This window comes from Callithrix jacchus, chromosome 1 (assembly GCF_049354715.1).
Source record: "Callithrix jacchus isolate 240 chromosome 1, calJac240_pri, whole genome shotgun sequence".
NCBI lineage: Eukaryota > Metazoa > Chordata > Mammalia > Primates > Cebidae > Callithrix > Callithrix jacchus.
In genome coordinates, this window is record NC_133502.1 from 80,157,383 (window position 1) to 80,169,413 (window position 12,031).

A 12,031-nucleotide genomic window follows, 5' to 3' on the forward strand; every position below is an offset into this window, starting at 1 on the left:
CATCTGTTTGTGTCCTCTCTTATTTCGTTGAGCAGTGGTTTGTAGTTTTCCTTGAAGAGGTCCCTTACGTTTTTTGTGAGTTGTATTCCTAGGTATTTTATTCTTTTTGTGAATTGTGAATGGGAGTTTTTCTTGATTTGGCTTTCTTTAAGTCTGTTATTGGTGTATAGGAATGCTTGTGATTTTTGCACATTGATTTTATATCCTGAGACTTTGCTGAAGTTGCTTATCAGTTTCAGGAGTTTTTGGGCTGAGGCGATGGGGTCTTCTAGGTATACTATCATGTCGTCTGCAAATAGAGACAATTTGGCTTCCACCTTTCCTATTTGAATACCCTTTATTTCTTTTTCTTGCCTGATTGCTCTGGCTAGAACTTCCAGTACTATATTGAATAGGAGTGGTGAGAGAGGGCATCCTTGTCTAGTGCCGGATTTCAAAGGGAATGCTTCCAGTTTTTGCCCATTCAGTATGATGTTGGCTGTTGGTTTGTCATAAATAGCTTTTATTACTTTGAGATACGTTCCATCGATACCGAGTTTATTGAGGGTTTTTAGCATAAAGGGCTGTTGAATTTTGTCAAATGCCTTCTCTGCGTCAATTGAGATAATCATGTGGTTTTTGTTTTTGGTTCTGTTTATGTGGTGAATTACGTTTATAGATTTGCATCTGTTGAACCAGCCTTGCATCCCCGGGATGAATCCTACTTGATCATGATGAATAAGTTTTTTGATTTGCTGTTGCAATCGGCTTGCCAATATTTTATTGAAGATTTTTGCATCTATGTTCATCATGGATATTGGCCTGAAGTTTTCTTTTCTTGTTGGGTCTCTGCCGGGTTTTGGTATCAGCATGATATTGGTCTCATAAAACGATTTGGGAAAGATTCCCTCTTTTTGGATTATTTGGAATAGTTTCAGAAGGAATGGTATTACCTCCTTTTTGAGTGTCTGGTAGAATTTGGCTGTGAACCCGTCTGGACCTAGGCTTTTTTTGTGTGGTAGGCTCTTAATTGCTGCCTCAACTTCTGACCTTATTATTGGTCTATTCATAGTTTCAGCTTCCTCCTGGTTCAGGCTTGGGAGGACACAGGAGTTCAGGAATTTATCCATTTCTTCCAGGTTTACTAGTTTATGTACATAGAGTTGTTTGTAATATTCTCTGATGATGGTTTGAATTTCTGTGGAATCTGCGGTGATTTCCCCTTTGTCATTTTTTATTGCATCTATTTGGTTGTTCTCTCTGCTTTTTTATCAATCTGGCTAGTGGTTTGTCTATTTTGTTGATCTTTTCAAAAAACCAGCTCTTGGATTTATTGATTTTTTGAAGGGTTTTTCGTGTCTCTATCTCCTTCAGCTCAGCTCTGATCTTAGTTATTTCTTGTCTTCTGCTAGGTTTTGAGTTTTTTTGATCTTGCTCCTCTAGCTCTTTCAATTTTGACGATAGGGTGTCAAATTTGGATCTCTCCATTCTCCTCATATGGGCACTTATTGCTATATATTTTCCTCTAGAGACTGCTTTAAATGTGTCCCAGAGATTCTGGCATGTTGTGTCTTCGTTCTCATTGGTTTCGAAGAACTTCTTTATTTCTGCCTTCATTTCATTGTTTATCCAGTCAACATTCAAGAGCCAGTTGTTCAGTTTCCATGAAGCTGTGTGGTTCTGAGTTGGTTTCTGAATTCTGAGTTCTAACTTGATTGCACTATGGTCTGACTGTTATGATTTCAGTTGTTTTGTATTTGCTGAGCAGTGCTTTACTTCCAATTATGTGGTCAATTTTAGAGTAGGTGTGATGTGGTGCTGAGAAGAATGTGTATTCTGTGGATTTGGGGTGGAGAGTTCTGTAAATGTCTATCAGGTTTGCTTGTTCCAGGTCTGAGTTCAAGGCCTGGATATCCTTGTTGATTTTCTGTCTGGTTGATCTGTCTAATATTGACAGTGGAGAGTTAAAGTCTCCCACTATTATTGTGTGGGAGTCTAAGTCTCTTTGTAAGTCATTAAGAACTTGCCTTATGTATCTGGGTGCTCCTATATTGGGTCCATATATGTTTAGGATCGTTAGCTTTTCTTGTTGTATCGATCCTTTTACCATTATGTAATGGCCTTCTTTGTCTGTTTTGATCTTTGTTGCTTTAAAGTCTATTTTATCAGAGATGAGAGTGGCAACTCCTGCTTTTTTTAATTTTGCTCTCCATTTGCTTGGTAAATCTTCCTCCATCCCTTTATTTTGAGCCTTTGTGTATCCTTGCATGTGAGATGGGTTTCCTGGATTCAGCACACTGATGGGTTTTGGCTTTTTATCCAATTTGCCAGTCTGTGTCTTTTGATTGGTGCATATAGTCCATTTACATTTAGGGTTAATATTGTTATGTGTGAATTTGATACTGCCATTTTGATGCTAGCTGGCTGTTTTGTCCGTTAGTTGTTGTAGATTCTTCATTATGTTGATGTTCTTTAGCATTTAGTGTGATTTTGGAATGGCTGGTACTGGTTGTTCCTTTCTATGTGTAGTGCCTCTTTCAGGAGCTCTTGTAAAGCAGGCCTGGTGGTGACAAAATCTCTGAGTACTTGCTTGTTTGCAAATGATTTTATTCTTCCTTCACTTATGAAGCTCAGTTTGGCTGGATATGAAATTCTGGGTTGAAAGTTCTCTTCTTTAAGGATGTTGAATATTGGCCCCCACTCTATTCTGGCTTGTAGAGTTTCTGCCAAGAGATCTGCTGTGAGTCTGATGGGCTTCCCTTTGTGGGTGACCCGACCTTTCTCTCTGGCTGCCCTTTTCTCCTTTATTTCAACCCTGGTGAATCTGATGATTTTGTGCCTTGGGGTTGCTCTTCTTGCGGAATATCTTTGTAGTGTTCTCTGTATTTCCTGCATTTGAGTGTTGGCCTGCCTTGCTAGGTGGGGGAAATTTTCCTGGATAATATCCTGAAGAGTATCTTCCAGCTTGTATTCATTCTCTTCGTCACATTCTGATATGCCTATCAAACGTAGGTTAGGTCTCTTCACACAGTCCCACATTTCTTGGAGACTTTGTTCATTCCTTGTTGCGCTTTTTTCTCTAATCTTGGTTCCTCATTTTATTTCATTGAGTTGATCTTCGACTTCTGATATTCTTTCTTCTGCTTGGTCAATTCGGCTATTGAAACTTGTGCATGCTTCACGAAGTTCTCGTATTGTGTTTTTCAGCTCCTTCAATTCATTCATATTCCTCTCTAAGTTATCCATTCTTGTTATCATTTCCTTGAGTCTTTTTTCAAGGTTCTTAGTTTCTTTGCATTGATTTAATACATGTTCTTTTAGCTCACAAGTTTCTCATTATCCACCTTCTGAAGTCTAATTTCATCATTTCATAACAGTCATTCTCCGTCCAGCTTTGTTCCCTTGCTGGTGAGGAGTTTTGGTCCTTTGTAGGAGGTGAGGTGTTCTGGTTTCGGGTGTTTTCCTCCTTTTTGCACTGGTTTCTTCCCATCTTTGTGGATTTATCCACCTGTTGTCTGAGTAGTTGCTGACTTTTCAATTGGGTCTCTGAGTGGATGCCCAGATTGTTGATGATGGAGTATTTCTGTTACTTGGTTTTCCTTCTATCAGTCTAGCCCCTCCACTGTATGACTGCTGAGGTCCACTCCAGGCCCTGCTTGTCTGGGGTGCACCTACAGCAGCTGTGGAACAGTGAGGGATGCTACCAGTTTCTTTTTCTGCTATCTTTGTCCCAGAATGATGCCTGCCAGATGTCAGTCTTCTGGATATAGAGGGGTCAGGGAGCTGCTTGAGGAGACAGTCTGTACTTTATAGGAGCTCAAGTGCTGAGCTGTGAGCTCTGTTGTTCATTCAGGGCTGTTAGGCTGCTACGTTTAATTCTGCTGCAGCAGAACTCATAAAAAAACCCCCTTTTTTTCTCAGATGCTCTGTCTCAGGGGGTTGGGGTTTTATGAGTGTCCATTGTGCTGTCCTGCCCAGCTAGGAGGCAGTCTAGTCACTATTTGTCTGCCGAGGCTCCGCCCTGCTGGTGTGAGGTCCGCCCTGTTGCTGCAGGCTCTGTCCCGCTGCTGGGGTCTCCCCCTGCTGCCACAGGCTACGCCCTGCGGCAGAGTCTCTCTTTTGTGGCGGGTTGCCTCAGCAACGGTAGGCTATGTCAGCAATGGGAGTGTAACCTCAGTAGGGGCAGATTGCCTCAGTAATGGTGGACGCCCCTCCCCCACCGAGCTGCACCGTCCTGGGTTCAGCTGTGCCCGCAGTGAAACTCTCCAGCCGCAGCGTTTGGAATCACTGTTTTGTTTGTCCTACTGCGCTGGCCCAAACGCCATTTCCCTGAAATCTCCTGGCCTGGCTCACTGTCCAAGTCCCATTCAATTAGATGGATATGCCAATCTGCCCTCTTAAGTCTCAGATTGCTGGTTAAACAGGGCACCCGGACAGTGCGCTTTGTGCAGAGCACTGCAGAGCTGTAGCACCGGCCACCGGCTGCACCAGCCAAAACCGCTGCGCTGGCGTCCCGCATCTCTTTTATACCTGGGGATTTCCCCATTCTGTGGGCAACAAAGATCCGTCTGGAAATGTGGCCCTGACTCACCCTCCGTGCGTTCACCGAGAGCTTCAATCCTTGGTTGTTCTCACCGTGCCATCTTGAGCCCCAAGACTAGTCTTTTTAAGACAACAGTAAGAATAAGGATGCCAAGCACGAAACTCAGCAGGTGACCTGAAGCAGTTGAGAAGAAAGCAGAAAGCATGATAAATGTCAAAATAAACTCATGGATAGGGAGTATCCTGAATTACCTTATGGTCTACCACTGGGAGAACTGCTAAGCAGGAAATCACCATCCCCATACTAAAGGGCATTGCCCTAATTTCTTCTTAAAATTGTGCTTATTGTTTGTCTCTAATTTTCCACTTGGAAAAAATAGCTGCAAAAAGTAGAAGGGCACAAAGAGATTTGCTTATTAGAAAGTAGCGAGTTAATGTTTCCTTCAATAAAATCAAAGGCTGGAAGAAAATGAGGTTTTGATGCTCAGTAAAACTGAGACCTTAAAGCAGTGGAGCAAGAACTGAAGTGCACACACACACACACAAACACACACACATACACATAAACACACACTCTCACTCCAAAAGGGATGAGACATTGGGAAAGTCCCCAGCGAAAGTTGTACTTGGTTTAAAGTCTGGGGGGAAAATAGGCCAAGAATATGTTGTCATTGCTCTTAACTTAAAGGTAATGAATATGATTCTTTAAACATACTTAAGTATTTGTAGTCTCTTACTTCTTGCTTTGGTAATAAAACTTCAAACATAAAAAAAGCAACTGATATTATCAACAAGAAACCCCTATTACATTGCCATTATGATCCAGGTTGTGGGGCTGACTACACAAAAGGTCAAGAATTGTTTTGTTCCTTTCTCTCACACTCTTTCAATGAAAAATGTCCATTAATAAGGTTTAAGATGAACTTGGAGTATATTAAAGTCTATTGTAAAATGGACCATGTTTTAGAAAGCTTTTAGTGTTCCTAGTGTCATAATGCCTTTTACTAAACTATTTTGAAGAAGAGCACTGAGAAAAAGGTTCCACTTTATCCATTTACCCACCAAGCCAACAATGCTTTAAGTACATTTTGGGTACAAGGCCTTATCTTATGCTTCGAGTCTTGCAAATATGAGTTAAGCAGTCATTGACAGCAGGTAGCTTACAACCTAGCAAGAGTAAATGCAGATGGAAATGCAGAATCTATTTTTAAAATAACACAGAGAATGAGAATTCATAGGAAGTAGAATTTTTCCATAGATTATAGTTGAGGTAGGTCTGTGAGGACAGGTTAGTTATGGAGAAGCCCAGGAGGAAAAAGAAGGAATGAGGAATGGAATGAACAAAGTATGGAACAGAACATGCCATACGGTATCTGTGGTATGAAATGAGGGTTAGTCAAGTTTGACTAGCACATAAAAGACACCAAGGAAAGTAGCACTGCAGATAGGGACTGGGTTGTTGAATGCAAGTTAAAGATGTTAGATTCCCTTTATTAACTATGGCTAAGAGAATACCATGTTAGGATGGCAGTGGGTATCCACTGGAGAGAGACTTATTAGGTGCCACTATCATTTAGGACAGAATTAGAATTTATATGGTTTGGCTGTGTCCCCACTCACATCTCATCCTGAATTGTAGCTCCCATAATTCCCATGTGTTGTGGGAGGGACCTGCTGGCAGGTAATTGAGTCATGGGGGCAGGTCTTTCCCATGCTGTTCGTGTATAGTGAGTAAGTCTCATGAGATCTTATGGTTTTATAAAGGGGAATTCCCCGACATAAGCTCTCTTACCTGCCACCATGTAAGATGTGACTTTGCTCCTCTTTTGCCTTAGATTCTGAGGCCTCTACAGCCATGTGGAACTGTGAGTCAATTAAACCTCTTTCCTTTGTAAATTACTCAGTCTCAGATATGTCTTCATCAGCAGTGTGAGAACAGACTAATACAAGAATGATGCAAGAGCTGGCTTCAATCTAGATTTTGTATTTTTGAGATGAGCAGGGAGGAGAGGTAGATAGAAGCTCTTGTTTGAGCCTGGGATTCTCTGAAGTGGTTTAAAAGGGACATTTGTTATGTTATTCAAGTCAGAGGGACCAAAATTCCTTTTCAGAACTCCTGTCCTGTCATGGATTCCTCTTAATTGCCCTCTGATGTCTGTACTAGTTCTCATCTCCAGGGCCATAGTGGTTTCTAATGATGCAAGAGATGAGGATCATTAATTAAGCAGACAGAAAAGAAGCCAAAGATCAAGTCCAGAGTGAGAAACTGCAGAAGAGAGGAAATGCCCCAATAGACTAGAATTCTGAAAAAGCTACACAGGAAAATTTGGAGGTGGTGGTTCCAGGATATTAGACAGCCCTTTATGGTCTTGCCTGCAGGGATGTATGTCACAAGCTGTTCTGAGCAGTGGGGAGGCTGTGATACTGTTGTTCTGCCAAGCAAGGCTGAATTTTTCAAGTTAAAGCTAAGCTTCCCAGGAGCCAAGCTGTTGTTCAGAAGGGGAGACAGGAAGAGAAAGTGTGAGGGAGAGGGAGGAGAGGGAGAGGGAGAGGGAGGAGAGGGAGAGGGAGAGGGAGGAGAGGGAGAAGGAGGAGAGGGAGAGGGAGAGGGAGAGGGAGAGGGAGGAGAGGGAGAGGGGCAGAGGGAGAGGGGCAGAGGGAGAGGGGGAGGGGCAGGGGCAGGGGCAGAGGCAGGGGCAGAGGCAGAGGCAGAGGCAGGGGCAGAGGCAGAGGCAGAGGCAGGGGCAGAGGCAGAGGCAGAGGCAGAGGCACAGAGATAGCAATCCAGGAGTTGAGATACCAAATCTATCTGCATGTCTGATCTCTGGAACAGTGTGATTTTGTTCTTTTCTCAATAGATCTGCTGGCACCCACAGAAGTCACTGCCAAGAAGTCCCTATGCCCTAGCGACAGGGTAATTGATTAGTTCTGTTAGACCCTGTTGGAATCTCATAGGAGACAGGAAGAAAAGGTGAGAGGAATTCTCTTTTACCACAGGAGATTTCAGGGCAGAACTGAGAGGATGCTGGGGTTGGCCATGGTTTGCCCGCACTGCTGCAGTCAGGGGAGCATTGTGTTCATTGTGGGGCTAAACCAACCTTAGAATTCTGAATGCGTGTGATCATGAAAATTTAACTCATCAATCTCCTTGACAAACATTTATTGATAGCTTACTAGTCCATGCCAGACTTTACAGAGGCCATTGCTTTATATTTTAAGATTTACGTTTAACACTATAATATTTCTGGAGTTAATTTTTATATGATATAGAGATATACTGACCATTCTTTTTAATATTGCAAACTGCTTTCTTTAGTATTCCTGATTCTCCTTACTCTAATATCTTCTTTTTCATCGATGTCACTTATCACTGGACATAGTATATAATTTCTATTTGGTTTACTAATTGTCTTTCTTCAATTGTTCAAATGTATTACTAATTTTCACAACTTCTTGCCTGTTTTGTTCAACAGCTGTATAGTAGGTATCTTTTGGAAAGATGATATTAAATAAGCCATTACAAGTGGGAAAAAAAACCTTTTCACCCCAAGGCCTATAATGCAATATCTAACATAGGGTAGGGGGCCAGGAAAGCATCCCTTGAGAGACTGATCTTTGGATGTATAGGAATTAAGTGAGGGTGAGCAATATATTCCTGTCAAAGGGAATTCTATATGGGAAGTTTCCGAAGTGAAAGAAAACATGACCATATGTTTGAAACATAAAGGGCCCAGGCAATAGGGGCGTGCAGTGATGCTGGAAAAGAGATAGGGCCTGGGGTGCAGGAACAGGTAGGGTAGGTCAGGCTATAAAGTTTGGAATTAATTCAAAGAACACTAAATTATAGAAAGGTTTTAAGAAAGAAAACTGCCATAATCTGATTAGCTTTTATTAAAGATTGTTCAGTTGGCAGAGTGGGACAAGAATAAATATGGTAAAGTGGCCAAAGACCCCTATGATCATCTACACAAAAGGAGGTGGTGGCTTAAGAATTTGGCAACAGAGACAGGCAGGTGAGTGAATTCAAAACTATCAAAACAGCCAATAAATAAGAGTCGGCAATTGATTAAAATGAGAGTCATGGGAATGATGTCAACATGCATTTCCTCATTTATTTAAATCCCTCACGCTAAAACATTCATCTTTTCCCTTTTGTTTCCAGTGGTGATGAACAGGTGATGAACAGCTTTCTGCTTACTCCACTATTAAATCACCTGGAGCCTCCTCTTCAGTCTTTCTATGAATCCCGATTTTTCCTCTCAGCCTTCATTTGGCCCTGAATCAGGCATAGCATGGAGCAGACTATTCTTGAGAATTGTCTTTTGGTATCTTTTTAAAATACCATGCTGAAAGAAAAATGACAAAAATAATATCCTATTGTAAAGTTATTCCCCAAATAAATAGGAGTCTCTAAAAGTATTAGCATGCTTTATTTTCTTTTTGCCTTTCCAACTCCTACACATACTTCAAGGCATAGTTCAGTTTCTATTTCTGCCATGAAGCCTCCTCAGGTCACTGTATTCAATTCACTCGGTTATTCATAACGGTCATGCTTGACCCACCAGTAAGCCATACAACACTTACCATCTCAGCCACTGATCTGGTGCTTAACCACAGGCAACATTATGTCAATGACAGAGTGGGAAAATTGCCATCTATCAAATCCTCTTAAACCCAGTCTCTGATTTGCTTTCTGTGTGCTCATATTTTCTTTCAGTCAGACTCTAAAGTTCTTATCTAACTTCCTATAGACATATGTGTTATCCTTCAACCCTGATTATAATCAACAGGGATCTCTGACTTACATAATTATGTCTCTCACAGCATCTGGCCTGGTGCTTTAAATGTTGCCTAAGTGAACAACACATGGCAGAATTTATGGGTTGTTCCATGGAGAACTATGGAAGAGGAGACTAAAAGTTTGCTCCAACTCCCTCTCCTCTCACTCCAAACCCCTCTCCTCTCATATCTGCAAAAGACTCCCTGATTAATGCATAGTCAATCATAATATTCATGTTAAAAAGAAAATGAGTGAAGTCGAACAACCAGCAACCCAATTTTAGATCAATAGCTTCACCTGGTTCTTGTGCTAAAATTACTCAAAAAAAAAAAAACTGATCAAAACAAATACTTTTAGTTTTACTTCTACTTCCTCTTTCTTCTTTAATTTTTAGTGAAAAAAAATTTGTAATGCTGTCAAAAGGTAAGGATCACAGGGATGAAGAAAACAGCTAAACTTTGGCCAGGCGCAGTAGCTAATGACTATAATCCCTCCACTTTGGGAGGCCGAGTCAGGCAGATCACTTGAGGCCAAGAGTTTGAGACCAGCCTAGCCAATAGGGCAAAACCCTGTCTCTACTAAAAATAAAAAAAAAATTAGTTGGGTGTGGTGGTGTCCACTTGTAATCCCAGCTACTACAGAGGCTGAGGCATGAGAATCACTTGAACCTGGGAGGTAGAGGTTGCAGTGAGCCCAGATCACACCACTGCACTCCAGCCTGGACAACAGAGTGAGATACTGTATTAAAAAAAAAAAAAAAAGCAAAATTTAAATAGCATTCATTTATTTAAAACTCATAACACAACTCTATGAAATAGATCTAATTATAAACTGCATTTTATAGAAGATAAACATTTACAGAGAATTTAAGCACAGTGCCCAGGTTCACACAGCTGGTAAGTATTTGAGCTGGAATTTATACCCAAGTGTCTGGTCCCAAAGTTTGAGCACTTAGTCACATCAATTTATTCTCTGGAAAAATAAAAAAGGAAGCAAAGGGTTTAATCTACATACCTGGTCATCAGCTTTCTGGCTGACTGTTAGTTTGCTATCTGATTTACTGGTTCTTTTTAGCATGCAATAAGCGCCCAGGGATGGTGACTCCGTGATAAATGTCCTGAGTTTTCAAACAAGCATCCACAAATTTCTATCAAGATACATTCGATGACTATATTTAGGAGGCCTCCTCTTCTTTTCTATGTCACTGAAGCTCTACACTTCACAGGATGGTACAAATTATTCCAGGAATTTGTTATTATTTTGTCACCTGACCTGGAATGGTTAACATAAATTAGCCCTCATAAAAGATAGATTTCTCCTGATTGACTCTGCTGCTATCTATAAATAAATTTTGAAAGAAGTTTACCAGCTGTCACAGTGTTCTCATCTACTTGTCTTCTTTTTTTTTTTTTGTCTCAGTACTTTGCTGACTTGTGACTTACAGAGTAAAACCTAAATGGGTTCATTAAACAACCTGTGCTTCAGCCTGATGTCACTAGAATGCCACAAGAATGGCAGGAATTCCTTTCCAAGTCAGCACCCATCACCTGAGTAAATGTATGTAGCTTTGCACCTAGATGAAAAAGCACCTGTTCAATGGACTTAAGCACTAGTGTTAGTGTGACAACTGTGGATTTGAAGCCAGGTCACAACTGGAATGAAGTAAGCAAGCCAGTCCCTAAAACTTGCTGCTTTCCGTTTACTCCTTTGTAATATGACGGGTAAATTTTGTGATGTGTGTACTGTTTGGCACATGCCAGGAGTTCTATAAACATTTGTTGAATGAAAGCTCTTACCCTCAGTATTTGTAGTTCAGTTCTCTATTTTTGTCCTGGAATGTTCAGACACCACCAATTAGGAAGAAACTATTCTGTTCAGTAAGAAGGGACTGCTTTTAGAGAACATTAGCAATACTTATTCGACATTCTCCTTGCTTATACAGATAAAAAGATCATTAATTACTTGGCTTTGGTTAATTCCCAGGACACCTAATTTGTTCACATCTATATACAGAAAAGCTTAAAATTTAAATATGAGTTAATTTTGACAATTATTTCTTCTTTTTTTTTTTTTTTTTGAGACGGAGTTTCGCTCTTGTTACCCAGGCTAGAGTGCAATGGCGCGATGTCAGCTCACCACAACCTCCGCCTCCTGGGTTCAGGCAATTATCCTACCTCAGCCTCCTGAGTAGTTGGGATTACAGGCACGCGCCACCAAGCCCAGCTAATTTTTTGTATTTTTAGTAAAGATGGGGTTTCACCATGTTGACCAGGATGGTCTCGATATCTTGACCTCGTGATCCACCCGCCTTGGACTCCCAAAGTGCTGGGATTACAGGCTTGAGCCACTGCACCCGGCCAACAATTATTTTTTCTCACAGAGAAACCACAAGGCCTGCAGGCTATATGTCAGCCAGTGGGGCTTTATAAGAATTTTATTCTTTTTTTTTTTTTTTTTTTAATTTTTTATTGGATTATAGGTTTTGGGGTACATGAGCAGAGCATGCAAGACAGTTGCGTAGGTACACACATGGCAGTGTGCTTTCTTTTCTTCTCCCCTTCACCCACATTTGGCTTTTCTCCCCAGGCTATCCCTCCCCACCTCCCCCTCCCACTGGCCCTCCCCTTTTCCCCCCAATAGACCCCAGTGTTTAGTACTCCCCTTTCTCTGTCCATGTGTTCTCATTTTTCATCACCCACCTATGAGTGAGAATATGCGGTATTTCATTTT